The sequence below is a fragment of the Silene latifolia genome, chromosome 6 (genome assembly GCF_048544455.1).
Source record: "Silene latifolia isolate original U9 population chromosome 6, ASM4854445v1, whole genome shotgun sequence".
NCBI classification, from domain to species: Eukaryota; Viridiplantae; Streptophyta; class Magnoliopsida; order Caryophyllales; family Caryophyllaceae; genus Silene; species Silene latifolia.
Window position 1 is genome coordinate 20664553 of NC_133531.1, and position 12791 is coordinate 20677343.

Here is a 12791-nt window from a genome sequence, read left to right on the forward strand (position 1 = left end):
GATGAATCTACCTTAGATTGCTCACACCTCATTTCTCCATGCGAAAATGAAATTTATGCAATCGAGAATGAAGGGCTCTACTCTACTATCTCCCCTACCATTTCCGACTTCATCACATGGGCAAGGAGTGTAGATAAACAAGTGTGGGAATTAGAAAACATGGTGACAACTCTACATGATCCCAACGCAACACCCGAAGAACATATGCCACTAATCTTCTCTCAAAATGCTACTATGCAAGAAGTAATCACCGTGGTTGATAAACTAGTTGACCAAATCATACGACTAGAAGGTGATATCATGAGAATGAGAGAGCTAACTGCAATCAATGGAGTTTGGGCCGACGATGACGAGGACGAGTATCTCACTGAAAACTCCCTAGTCAAAGAAATAGTCCAAAATGGTGAAGACCAAGATGTGGACCACCTAACTCGTTCGGGTCGTCCATATCAAAGCACTACTCAAAATGGTCCAACCAACGTCATCACACCAAGTGACAACGAAGATGACTCCACTGATCATTTGCTCAAGCAATTACGGAAGACAAAGGCTGATCTTTCAGTCTGGCAATTAGTAGCAAGCTCATTCCCACATCGCCAAGCTTTACTGCAAGCTTTGGCCAAACTAAATGTAGCACATAACTCCACTCCTGAAGATGTAGTCAACTTGGTCTTCCAAGACTCACCGAAGCTAAGTAATCCTATTACTTTCTCGGACGAATATTTGCCACCTTTTGGCGCTAGTCACAACCTTGATCTATACATCACTGTCATTTGTCTAAAGAAGAATGTGCCAATGACCTTGGTGGACGATGGCTATGCAGTCAACGTCATACCCCTCAAAGCGGCATACAAGCTAGGCATGAAAGAGTCGGATTGGACCCCTACCAATCAAGGTGTGCGTGCGTATGACGGTACACGACGAAAGGTGGTAGGACTTGTTAACCTAACCATAGCCACAGGGCCAATCGAACGAAAGGTTAACTTTCAAATAGTGGACATCGAAGCTTCCTTCAACATACTTCTGGGAAGGCCGTGGATTCACGCTTCCAAAGCGGTAACATCCACCCTTCATCAAAAGATCAAAATCCCACTAAATGGCAAAGTAGTGAAGATCACTTCGTCACCCATCAAGGCAATAATCGAAAAACAGTCGAACAATCAAGTCCTTGCGGATCCCGTATATGAACTTGGGGGCTTCCAAAGCGTGAACGTCATAGAAAGCGAGTTGGCACCCTTATACTATGATCCCTACTCCAACTTGGTGGTCAACCGCATACTCAAAGCCCAGGGATACTTCCCCGGAATGCCTTTAAACCCTACTCGAATAAACACCTTCGCACCATACAAGGAAGGCAACTCAAAGAGGATACCACTTGGACTAGGGTACAAACCCGCAAAAGAGGAGGTTCTCGAAATGCTTACCCAAGTCCAAAATCGTAAGCACGTAGGAGTCCAAATGCGACCCTATCTCCCTACTTTAAATGGGTACTTTGTTCAAGAAGGAAGTCTAGAACTCTTTCACGGATTTCCCGAACCTTAGTATTATCTCGAGAGGAAGCTAGCCGGAATCGAGATCTTTCACGATTGCTACTTTATCCTTCCAGAAACGGTTCCTACCGTCAAAACCCGTCAAGCACCTTGATTAGACGAACAAGCTGTTAGCCTATTGTTTGGAGAAGATCGATTCGTTAGGGCCGCGCAGGATGAGATCATTACCATGATACTTCAAGACGATCGCTTCAACCCCACCGCGTTAATCACAGAAACCAACGCAAGACAGCAGAAAGGATGGAGAAAATCAATCAAATGGACCAACAATCAAGGAAGACTCTTCAAGCTCACCACTGGAGAAGAAGAGATGTTCAAAGGAGAACCAGAAGACGATGAGTTCGAGTCGGAGTCGGAGTCAGAGTCGGAGTCTAGAGAAGTCATTAGAGAGTCTACTCCTGTCGTCATCCCCACTCCCTTTGTTTCTCCTATCTTAGCCTCAAGTAGTCACAGTAGTTCGGAAAATGCCCCAACCATTGTCCCTTTGCCGCCACTGACCATGGATCAGTTGGCTTATTTGTTTCAACTTTACTCAAATTTTAATATGAATAAATCAGGTTCTGCTTACTCTTTGTGTTATCTTGAGTGCAATTCTATTTACGATGATACTGAGGATGACCAAGACCCAGACTCGATCGAAATACCTCCCTACGTAGCCAAAGAAATACTGCAGGAAGGGGAAGGGGGACCAGTAATAGAGGACACCGAACCCATCAATGTAGGAACCCAACTAGAACCCCAAGAACTTAGGATATGGACTACCTTGAGCTCTACCGAAAGGGCCGATTTCATAGACCTCCTAAATAAATTCAAAGACGTTTTCGCTTGGTCCTACAAAGACATGCCAGGGATCGACAGGGATATCGCCGAACATAGGATTCCGATTAAGCCAGGTTTCAAACTGTAAAATGAAGCTTGACGAATGAGAAAGAATGGGCTCTAAAGATTAAGGAAGAAGTCGACAAACAATTCAAAGCCGGGTTCATCAAAGTTTCCGAGTATTCTGACTGGGTAGCTAACATAGTACCCGTACCCAAAAAGGATGGGAGAATCCGTGTTTGTGTTGACTTTAGGGACTTAAACAAAGCAAGTCCAAAAGATGACTTCCCTCTACCTCACATCGACATATTGGTGGACAATACCGCTGACCACGTGTTACTATCCTTCATGGATGGGTATGCGGGTTATGATCAAATCAAAATGGCCATGGAAGATATGCATAAGACCGCCTTTGTCACCCAATGGAGAACATATTGTTATACGGTAATGCCGTTTGGATTGATCAACGCCGGAGCTACATATCAACGCACCGCAACTACACTCCTACATGACATGATGCACAAAGAAGTTGAGGTATACGTAGATGACATGATTGTCAAATCCAAAGAAAGAGAGGGACACATTGCGAACCTTCGCAAGTTCTTCGCAAGGCTACGAAAATACAACATGAGGCTCAATCCTCAGAAATGCACCTTCGGGGTAACATCTGGCAAACTCCTGGGATACGTTGTTAGCCAACGAGGTATAGAAATAGATCCTTCCAAAATCAAAGCTCTGATCGAAATGCCACAACCTCAAACAGAAAAGAAGTCAGAGGATTCCTGGGAAAAGTACAATATATAAGTCGATTCATATCGAAACTTACGATGATTTGTGAGCCTATCTTCAAGAAATTCAAGAAAACAGACCACACCATGTGGGATGATGATTGTCAAAAGGAATTTGACCGGATCAAGGAGATATTGGCTAAACCACCAGTGCTCATGCCACCACAACCAGATCAGCCTCTTGGTTTATATCTCACAGTAACCGAAACGGCCATGGGTGCCATGCTGGCTCAAACTGTAGGAAGTGAAGAAGGAGCTATCTACTATCTTAGTAAGAAGTTCTTGGAGTACGAATGCAAATACTCACAACTCGAAAAGACATGCCTCGCTCTTGTGTGGGCAACGAAGAAGCTACGCCATTACATGCTTAGTTACTCCGTCAAAATATACTCCAAAATGGATCCAGTCAAATACCTCTTCGAGAAACCCGTCCTCAACGGACGTCTAGCAAGATGGACCCTGATGCTCTCAGAATTCGACCTCAAATACGTGCCACTGAAAGTTATAAAAGGTCGCGCCGTCGCCGAATTTTTCGCAGAAAATCCTATCAATGACGCACAAACAATAGATACTTGGTTATTTCCAGACGAGGATATACTCCAAACTGATGTAGACTCCTGGGACCTGAACTTTGATGGAGCATCGAACTTAAGAGGATTCGGAATAGGAGTGTTGCTCATTTCTCCTGAAGGCGAGCATACACCAATTGCTGTCAAACTCGACTTCGAGGTGACAAACAATGCTGCAGAATAGGAAGCTTGTCTCATTGGACTACAAGCGGCGGTGAGCTTAGGCATTAAAAACCTCCAAGTACATGGGGATTCATCACTGATCATCAACCAGGTTACAGGATCTTGGAAAATCCGAAGCGAAAGCCTCGCACCTTATCAGGCTAGAATAGACCAAGTCGCCCAATTCTTTGATCACGTAACCTACCTACACCTACCTCGGGAAGAAAATCAATTTGCAGACGCTCTTGCGAAACTTGCATCTCTGATTAATATGCCGGATCACATGATGGAAATGCCTTTGTGCATCGAACGGTCGAGCGAAACGCTTATGACCACCAAATCACCGATGAAGAAGAGATCGCGCAGGAACCCTGGTTCCAAGCAATCCTGAATTTTAAGCTTAATGGTACCTATCCACCGGATATGGACAATAGGGGACAACGTGCTATACGCCTACTAGCTTCCCAATACGTTCTCATGCAAGGAGAATTATACAAAAGAACACCTCTTGGTGTAGTCCTACGTTGCCTTGATCATTCACAGGCACGAAAGGTGATGGAAGAAGTCCACGACGGAGAATGCGGTCCTCACATGAGTGGGCCTATGATGGCAAAGAAAATCACACGTCTGGTGTATTATTGGACCACAATGGAATCCGATTGCATCAAATACGTAAGACATTGCCACAATTGCCAAATCTTCGGGAATGTACAACATGTCCCTCCTTCATTGCTCTACACAATGACATCCCTTGGCCATTTTTTCGCATGGGGAATTGACATAATCGGAAGATAACCCAGTAGGAACAAAGAGGTCACCTGTTTCATTCTAGTAGCAATTGACTATTTCACCAAATGGGTGGAAGCGGCTTCCTACACTAGTCTTACAGCTAAAAATGTGGCAAAGTTCATACAAAACTACATCATCTGTCGATATGGTTGCCCACACGAAATCATTAGCGATAACGGATCACATTTCCAAGCTGAGACCGAGCAATTGCTAGCCAAATACAAGATTAAGCATCACCACTCTTCGCCCTATAGACCACAGACTAACGGCGCGGTAGAGGCGGCAAACAAGAATGTTGTCACGATTCTCAAGAAAATGATTGACAACTATAGAGATTGGCCAAGCAAGATACCCTTTGCTTTGTGGGGGTATCGTACATCTGTTAGGACGCCCACTGGGGCTACTCCTTTCTATTTGACATACGACATGGAAGTTGTACAACCAGTCGAGCTAGAAATACCATCCTTGCGTATTTTACTAGAAAGTCAAATCCCGAAAGCCGATTGGAAGAAGGATAGATATGAAGAACTCATCCTCCTGGATGAACGTAGGCTACGCGCATTGCATAATATCAAAAAATATCAAGCACGTATCAAACGAGCTTTCAACAAAAGGGTTAGGCCAAGAAACATCAAAGAGGGAGACTTAGTGCTCAAATAAGTTATAGCTCTTTTACCTGTTGACCCACGGGGAAAATTCAAACCTAATTGGGCCGGACCATTTCTAGTCAAATCCATACTCCCAAGGGGTGCGGTTAGAATCACAGACCTAGACGGGAATGAGTTTTCAAACCCAACAAACCTTGACCAACTAAAACGATACTATGCCTAGAATAGGAACGAAAACGCGCCTCGCGTAACCCCACGTGTCGCTCTTGTGGCACTAAATAAACGGCACCTGGCCAAGCTGAAATAAGCTAATGTCACTGTGCTCTTGCATTTTGACAAATTTGTCATCCTCGTATCATCAAATAAACTAAATTCGCACCTTAAGAGTAAGCAAAAGCTCATGCTTATTTTCTCAGTTCATTACAAGCTCTTGCTTAGAACAATTATTCTTTTACATTTACTCGAACTACGCGCAAAGGTTTGATTTCATTTTTTAAGTGAATACGTAGGCAATCCTTCACAGGATTCAACCCATTATATCTAAAATGTAAATAGAAGGACATTTGCATTGCATTTGAAATTCGACAAGAATAATAAATAGAAAATCACAACGGTTTCATAACCATTTAACCTTTTTTTATTCATTTTCTAATAATAATAGTACGCTACATAATAAAAAATAGAATAGGCTAGGATTCTAAAAAACCCACCTTTTTTATTACAACAACAAATAATAATAATAATCAAATAATAAATAAAGACTCGGGCTATTCCTCCATCTTCCCCTTGCCCTTGTCATTCTTATCATATTTCTTGTCACGACCTCGAGCCGGACGCTCTTGCGCCACTTCAGACCTAATCACCAACGGTCTTTCTCGAGGCCTAGCTTTTCCATTCTTGCCAATCACCATTTCCGCGACAGGAGTAGTCTTTGGTTTCTTCGAAGGATGAACAACTTGAAACCCCGTTTCTTCTTCTCCCTCTGTCAGGTGCTTCTCTTTCTCTTTCTCTACCTCGCGCACCTTGTAGTCAACGGGCTCGCGCTTCCTCAGTCTCTCGCGCTCTTCCGGAGTAGTAGCCTTTCTCCATCTCAGATAAGAATCCGACACCCACAAGGCATTGGCGAGAGAAATTCAAGAACCACATGTTTCTTTGGGCCCATTTAATGGCCCACTCTCTTGGCTCTCGTAGTAAGCGCCATAGCAATCAAGGGACGGTGTCAAGCCTCGGGATCGTCTGTTTATTTCAGCCCAACTTGTCTCATCAGCCTTTTCGGGAAGATGCACACCATAAACTCCAATCCAGGAATGCGCACGGACCTAGTGGGATCCAAAGAAGACACTCCAGTGACGGATTTGAGGTGCCACCACGGTACGACCCACCTAATCAACGGGCCATCGTCGCTCTTGACTTGTTCTTCCAAAGAATCATGCACCGAGTGAAGTCCACCATATACAACCTAGTCCTCATCGCAATCGAGCGGGCATGATAGGAAAGCACATGAACTGGGGGCTCGATAAATCGGAGCCGTTCCATAAGCCAAACCTACCAAAAGCGGGTATTAGACATCACAAAAAAAACGAAAAAAAAAACGAAAAAAAAAAAAAAAAAGACGTCTTTTACCTGCAGAAGGACGGGGCTTCCCAAATACGGTAGATCGCGGTTGGATTTCCTACTATCCAAGCCCAAAATAATCTCTCCTAAGCATAAGCAAGCTGGGCTCCTGCGCAGCTCCATCTGGTCAACAAGGCCCAGAAGACGGGGATCACCTCTCAAGTCTTCATCAACATGCCCTTGGAAGACATACACATGCAACAAGCAAAAGCCAAATGCCCTCCGCCTAGCAACATGGTGGGGTCGGCTCTGTTGATGAATCGATCTATGAAGTCCAACATTCTCACGCCTTTCGAGGTAACTAGACGATCCACCTCAAGTCTAGTCAATCCAAGCAAGTCTCTAAATTTGCTCTTGTACCCTTGCGAAGTAGAAGGAATGGCAGGCAAATGTTCGGGATCCCACCCACCAATAGCAGCAATTTCTTCAGGAAATGGGCAAATATCACCTCCAGGGAACGCAAAAACATGGTAATTCGGGTCCCAATAGTCAAGGCAAGCATCCAAGAACGGTTTAACAACCTTGATGAGTTTTAAATTCAACAAAGACCCAAAATTATAAGCACCCATATCATGCTTCTCCATATTCGAAAATTCGTTGGTCCATTCCTTCAAGCGGATCTCCAAAGTATTCATGACGAAATAATTTATTTTGAGAATTTTATGCAAGTAGACGAAGAAGAGACGGAAGATTTGTATGAATAAAAGCTCCATCGACGTCTCTATTTATACTAATTTCTGTTTCCAAAAATCCGTCAGAGCAGAACACCTTGGGAACAGGCGCAGCACCTGCTGCGCCTCTTCAAAGGGACCCAGCTCATGCTGCGCCTCTTCCTCAGCTTCACTTCTGTGATTTCCGCGTTGGATCTTTCCTAATTCCATGACGAATAATTTCTTATTCCTACGGGTTATTATTTTGGTAAATACGAGAAGATTACCATGTTTCAGGTTTCCTAATTTCGCGGGCACGCATTTCGAGGCGACATCGACATTTTTGCCATTTTATCACACTTGTATATTTTCATTTTAGGAAATAATTTTCATTTTAATTCATCATTTTAGAGAATAATTTTCGTTTTAATATTTCTCATTTAATTCATTTATTTTACCAAATCTCAACATTTCTATATTAATTTCAATTTCTTAATTTCATTTCTACATTTCTAACTTATAGATTTCTTTTTTTTTTCTTTTTTTAGGGGGTAACCCTCCCTACCGTCCGGTCATTTCCGGCAAAATTTTTGCATTTTTTTGCATTATTTAGAGTCACTCATTTCGCGCTAATTAAGGCCATATGTATATATAAATGTATGCTTTGCGTGTTTTCTATGTAAATTTCGGCAGCATGACGGCGTAAACCGTCATCTACCAAACCTGTTCAAAACTAACTTGCAGATACAAGCAACACAACCAAAGAAAGCAAAGGCACTCGGGCCGTCGTATATACACCAAACAAAGGAAATGTACAACAAACTGGGGGCTCGAGCCCCAAACAAAGTCCAAAATGTTCAAAATCGTGTCCAAATGTACAAAATACGCAAAAAGCTACACAAAACTACTCTCGCTGGCGCCCTCCAACTCTGCAACTCTCGCCGTAAGAATGGCGATCTCGGCGTCCCGAACCTCGAGCTCCCTCAACAAGCGAGCTGTCTCCTCCCGAGACTGGGTCAACTCTCGCTCCAGCTCGCGGTGACCCTGTAAACAATAAATTGGCTCGTGTCAATCGATTCAAGCAAAATCGGAAAATCAAAAATCAAAAATGAAATAGGCATAAGGTTCATACCTGACGACCTCGACCGCCGACAAGTGCCTCGACGGCAGTAGCTCGCAGCCGGTTGGCCACCCTCCACAACGCCACAAACCGAGACGGCGCAACCTGCATTTTCAAAAAGAAATTCTCAACAATTGAACAAACTCAATCAAATGTGTTCTTACACAAAAGTTATACAAGTTAGAGGCTCACCCTCCGAATCGATCCGCCAATCATCCAGGCCAAGATCCGTCCGGCATCTACGTCAAAGTCACGCAGCTCGGAGATCGTCGTCCTCCCGGTCGCGTCAGTGTACTCGAGGGTCTCAGGGTACTCTGGGGCTCGATGCCCGTCGCCTCGACCTCCTGCAAAGACAAATGGTTCTCACTAATCGATGATCTTTCATCATAAATCTCAAAATCAAATCAAGAGGAAAAATAAAAGATGCTCACCACTACCAGGCCGACGCCAACCTCCCGTAGAGGAACGCCGAGTAGTCCTTGCCAGGCAGAAGGAGGGCGTCACCACTGGCACCAGCCAAGTCCACCTCCCTCTCAGCCTCAGAAGGCTCCCTAAACATCGTCCTGGGAGGATCGACGGGAACCGTCAACACGTCCCGAAAACACTGACGAGCCAAGCGCTCGCCCAAGTACCGCACATGACCCATCGACGTCCTCAACAAAGTCGGCTCGGGCTCAGGGCCGAAGGACCTCGCCCACGAAAGGAGGCGCTCCAGCGACTCGCCTAAGGTCTGGGCACCCACTGTGACAAGATAAAAAAGGATCATTCCTATGATCAATTAAAAGCAAATATAAGAAGCACGAGTGAATATAAGTGAGATACTCACGCTGTCCAGCTGAAGAGCGTTCACGTCCCGCCGGTAGACGTTGTGAGAAGAACGCTTGCTCTTCGTCCGGCACATCACCCAATCCCTCACCACGGGATAGGCCTTCTCCAGCGGCTCCGTCCTCTTGGGCGCGAGGTTCGGGAAGTAAGAGTACACCCACGCATGTAAAGCAAAATAGTCAACGATGATCTTTCGTAATTTGGCAAGGAAAGGAATTTACTTTGGTCTAAAGGAAGGTTCATACCTCCAGCAGTAGTCCAGGTCCGACAGCACCAGGAGAAGTCCCCTTCTCCATCAACTCCGGACGAACCATGGCCCTCATGAAGCGGATGAGGACCGCGAAACCAGCAGTGACCCAGTCCCAACGCCCTAGGGAACTCAGGTCAGAAAGGAAGGGAAGAAGCTTCGTCGACAGCCTCTCGCCCTTGTCTCCGAGGTAAATCGAAGACAGAAACCACCAGAGCCACAAACGAGCCCTCTGCTCAGCTGTAAAGGGAGGAGGAGCCGTCTCCCTCCCGTCAATCGTCACCAGCGCCGGGGTCTTTCCCGCAAAGTAGTCTCGAACGTAGGAACTAGGTATCAAACCCGGCACTGTAACAGTCTTCAACGACAAGTTCCAGCCGATCAATCTCCTCGCCTCGGCCGAGTCCACCCTCATGGCAGTCTCTGGCCACTCCACCTCCTCGGTCCCGCACGGCAGACCAGAAATCATGCCGTAGTCCTCCAGAGTGACTCCCACCTCACCGAAAGGCATGTGAAACGTGGAAGTCGTATCCCAGAATCGGTCCAAGAAAGCGCGGACCAGGCTAAGGTTAGCCCGCAGCTTCCTCTTCGCAATGTCCCTCCAGACCTGCACCAAAGGACCGAACGCTCCACGCTCGATCATGGCCCGCTCCTCCGCCGACAGCCGCTCGTAGTGCTCCATCGCTGTCGTGTAACCCGAGAACGACCTGATGTTCCCGGCCTCCTATTGTGATTTGAAACAAAAGCTATCTTTAGTTTTGAATAAAATTTGAAAGGAATTTGAACAAATGAATGGAAGAGGATGAGTAATGAGTAGTGAATTCCTATTTACCAAACTCTTCACCGTCCTGTAGGACAGGTGACCCTCGACAGCCCACAGCAGGTGCCTGTTCTCCCAAGTCTCAGCCCACGCAGGAGCTCCTCTCAGCTGACGACCTCCTCGTCCGACGTTGGCCCGTCTCGGGGCCTCCTCCTCCTCAACAGCCTCCTCCTCGTAAACCTCGTCCCCAGCAGCCATCACCGCAGCGGTGAAGGCCTGCTCTAAAGCCTCCTCGACAGTAGCAACGTCTATCTCCATGGGAGCTCTCCCAGAAGTGGAAGCCTCATCACCTGCAACATTAAAGCAAATTTAGGCCGCGTCACGTGACGACAAGCCTTGGTTAAGGGATTTTCGAGCCTTCGGAAGCCCTGAAATCTCTCTTTTCTTGCCATCGTTGGCCATATTCCCACCTACCCGATCACTCATGTGGTAATTTGGGTCAAGTCAAGCCTAATTTGAAGCCTAGTTCCGGATTCGAGTCGAAATTTCGGTATGCCCTAGAAAAGCGTCCTGAAAAAGCCGTCACAAACCAAAATTCCGAGATGGTAGAAAGTTTACCCATCATTCGAGGATCCCAAATATTAAGTTTCATCGCAAATGGGCAATCCTAAGGCTATTTTCGAAGCAATTTACGGTTTAGCTGTAAAACCGTCTCAAATTTCACTCAAAGGCTCAAAACTCAACAAAAATCCGAGACAAATACATGGTTATGTTCCTAATGTTACCTATTATCCATTTCTAATGTCAATTTGACAAGGCAAATGCGTTTGGGGGAAAAGCCCCAAAATTTCGATCAAATGGGTCATAAACCCTAATTTTTTCGGCTCAAAATTGAGTAAATGTAGACGATTAATGCAAGAATGAGACACATACCTCGATTAGTCATGATTAATGCAAGCTTTTGGATCAAACCTTGGCGGAAATGGTGAAGATTTGAGAGAGAAATTGTGTGATTTGTGTTTCAAAATAATGAACATAAACCTCTGATTATCGCGTTTTTACGCAGAAGTAACACTTTGGGGAATAGACACAGCAGGCGCTGCGCCTCATCCAAGAGACGCAGCTCTTGCTGCGCCTCTTCCCTGTGTTCCCTCCATACGGATTTTCAAAAATTCGTTATGAATTCGTTATTTGTGGGCCCATCTTTGGTGCGCCTCTTCCCCGATGCTATTTTATTCTTTTGGTCCGTTTGACGATTTTCTTTCGTTCTGGCCCGCATTTCCAAGCCAGCAGCAGACTGTTGCACGTTATTTATTCCTTCCAAGACCTTTTGCTTGTCGCAACGAGCATTTATTCCTTCACAGAATTCGACACACCTTCATTATGTCTCCAGCGAGACTAAGCGGATACACTATCCCTCTCATGACAAGAAGAATAATTCTCAATCATATCCCCAGTGAGAGTAAGCGGACGTACTGTCCCTCTCAAGACGTGAGGATTAACATCTACCTAAGCAGATTTCCCCTCAGCAGTTCCCGCATGTGTCCTGCTACTCGCAATTGTTTCTCGAAGACTACCCAAGCTGTTTTCTCTCAGCAGCTCCCGCCTGTGTCCTGCTACTCACAATATTTCGTGTTTCCTCGCAAAGTTCGACAAAGGTGTCGTTCTCCAGAAGTTCCCAAACCAATAGAGTTCCTATACCCAAGCTTTGGTTACCCTTAAGTTGAATTTATATTTGGCCTCCTTCCCGTCAATGCTTTCCTTTAGGGCCCCATACCCTGGCACAATCCTTATATATCTTTTAGGTCTTAACCTTAGCTCCTATGCACCCCGGAAGCATCTCGAGAAGAAGTCTCGGGTATGGTCTCTTCTTATGGCTGGCGAGCTTCCTTACGTAGTCTAATGGACTTTAAACGACCCTCCCCGGAAGTCGACACACTCTAAAATGTTTCCGACGACAGGTCATTGGTTCAGACCCCTTGAACCGCCTCGCGTCGCCATAGTCGTCAGGTTGTAATCTTCGATTGACCTGATGGCTATACTTTGACTTTTTCCTTGTCCAAGCCTCAGTCAAAGTGGGGGCTCTGTAGATACCTCATTTCTGCACCTCTCGCAAACCACCCGGTGATGATTGGGCCGCATGTTTGGTACGCGGAACGATTTGTGACAATTCGTAAGATTATCGTCAAGTGATTGCTCAAATATTAATGTCTACCTCTTAGTTGTCATCTACGTGCCGATACGGTCGTTTTGTGATAATTAGAGTACATTCGGAGTCCGGGCCTAAAACCGT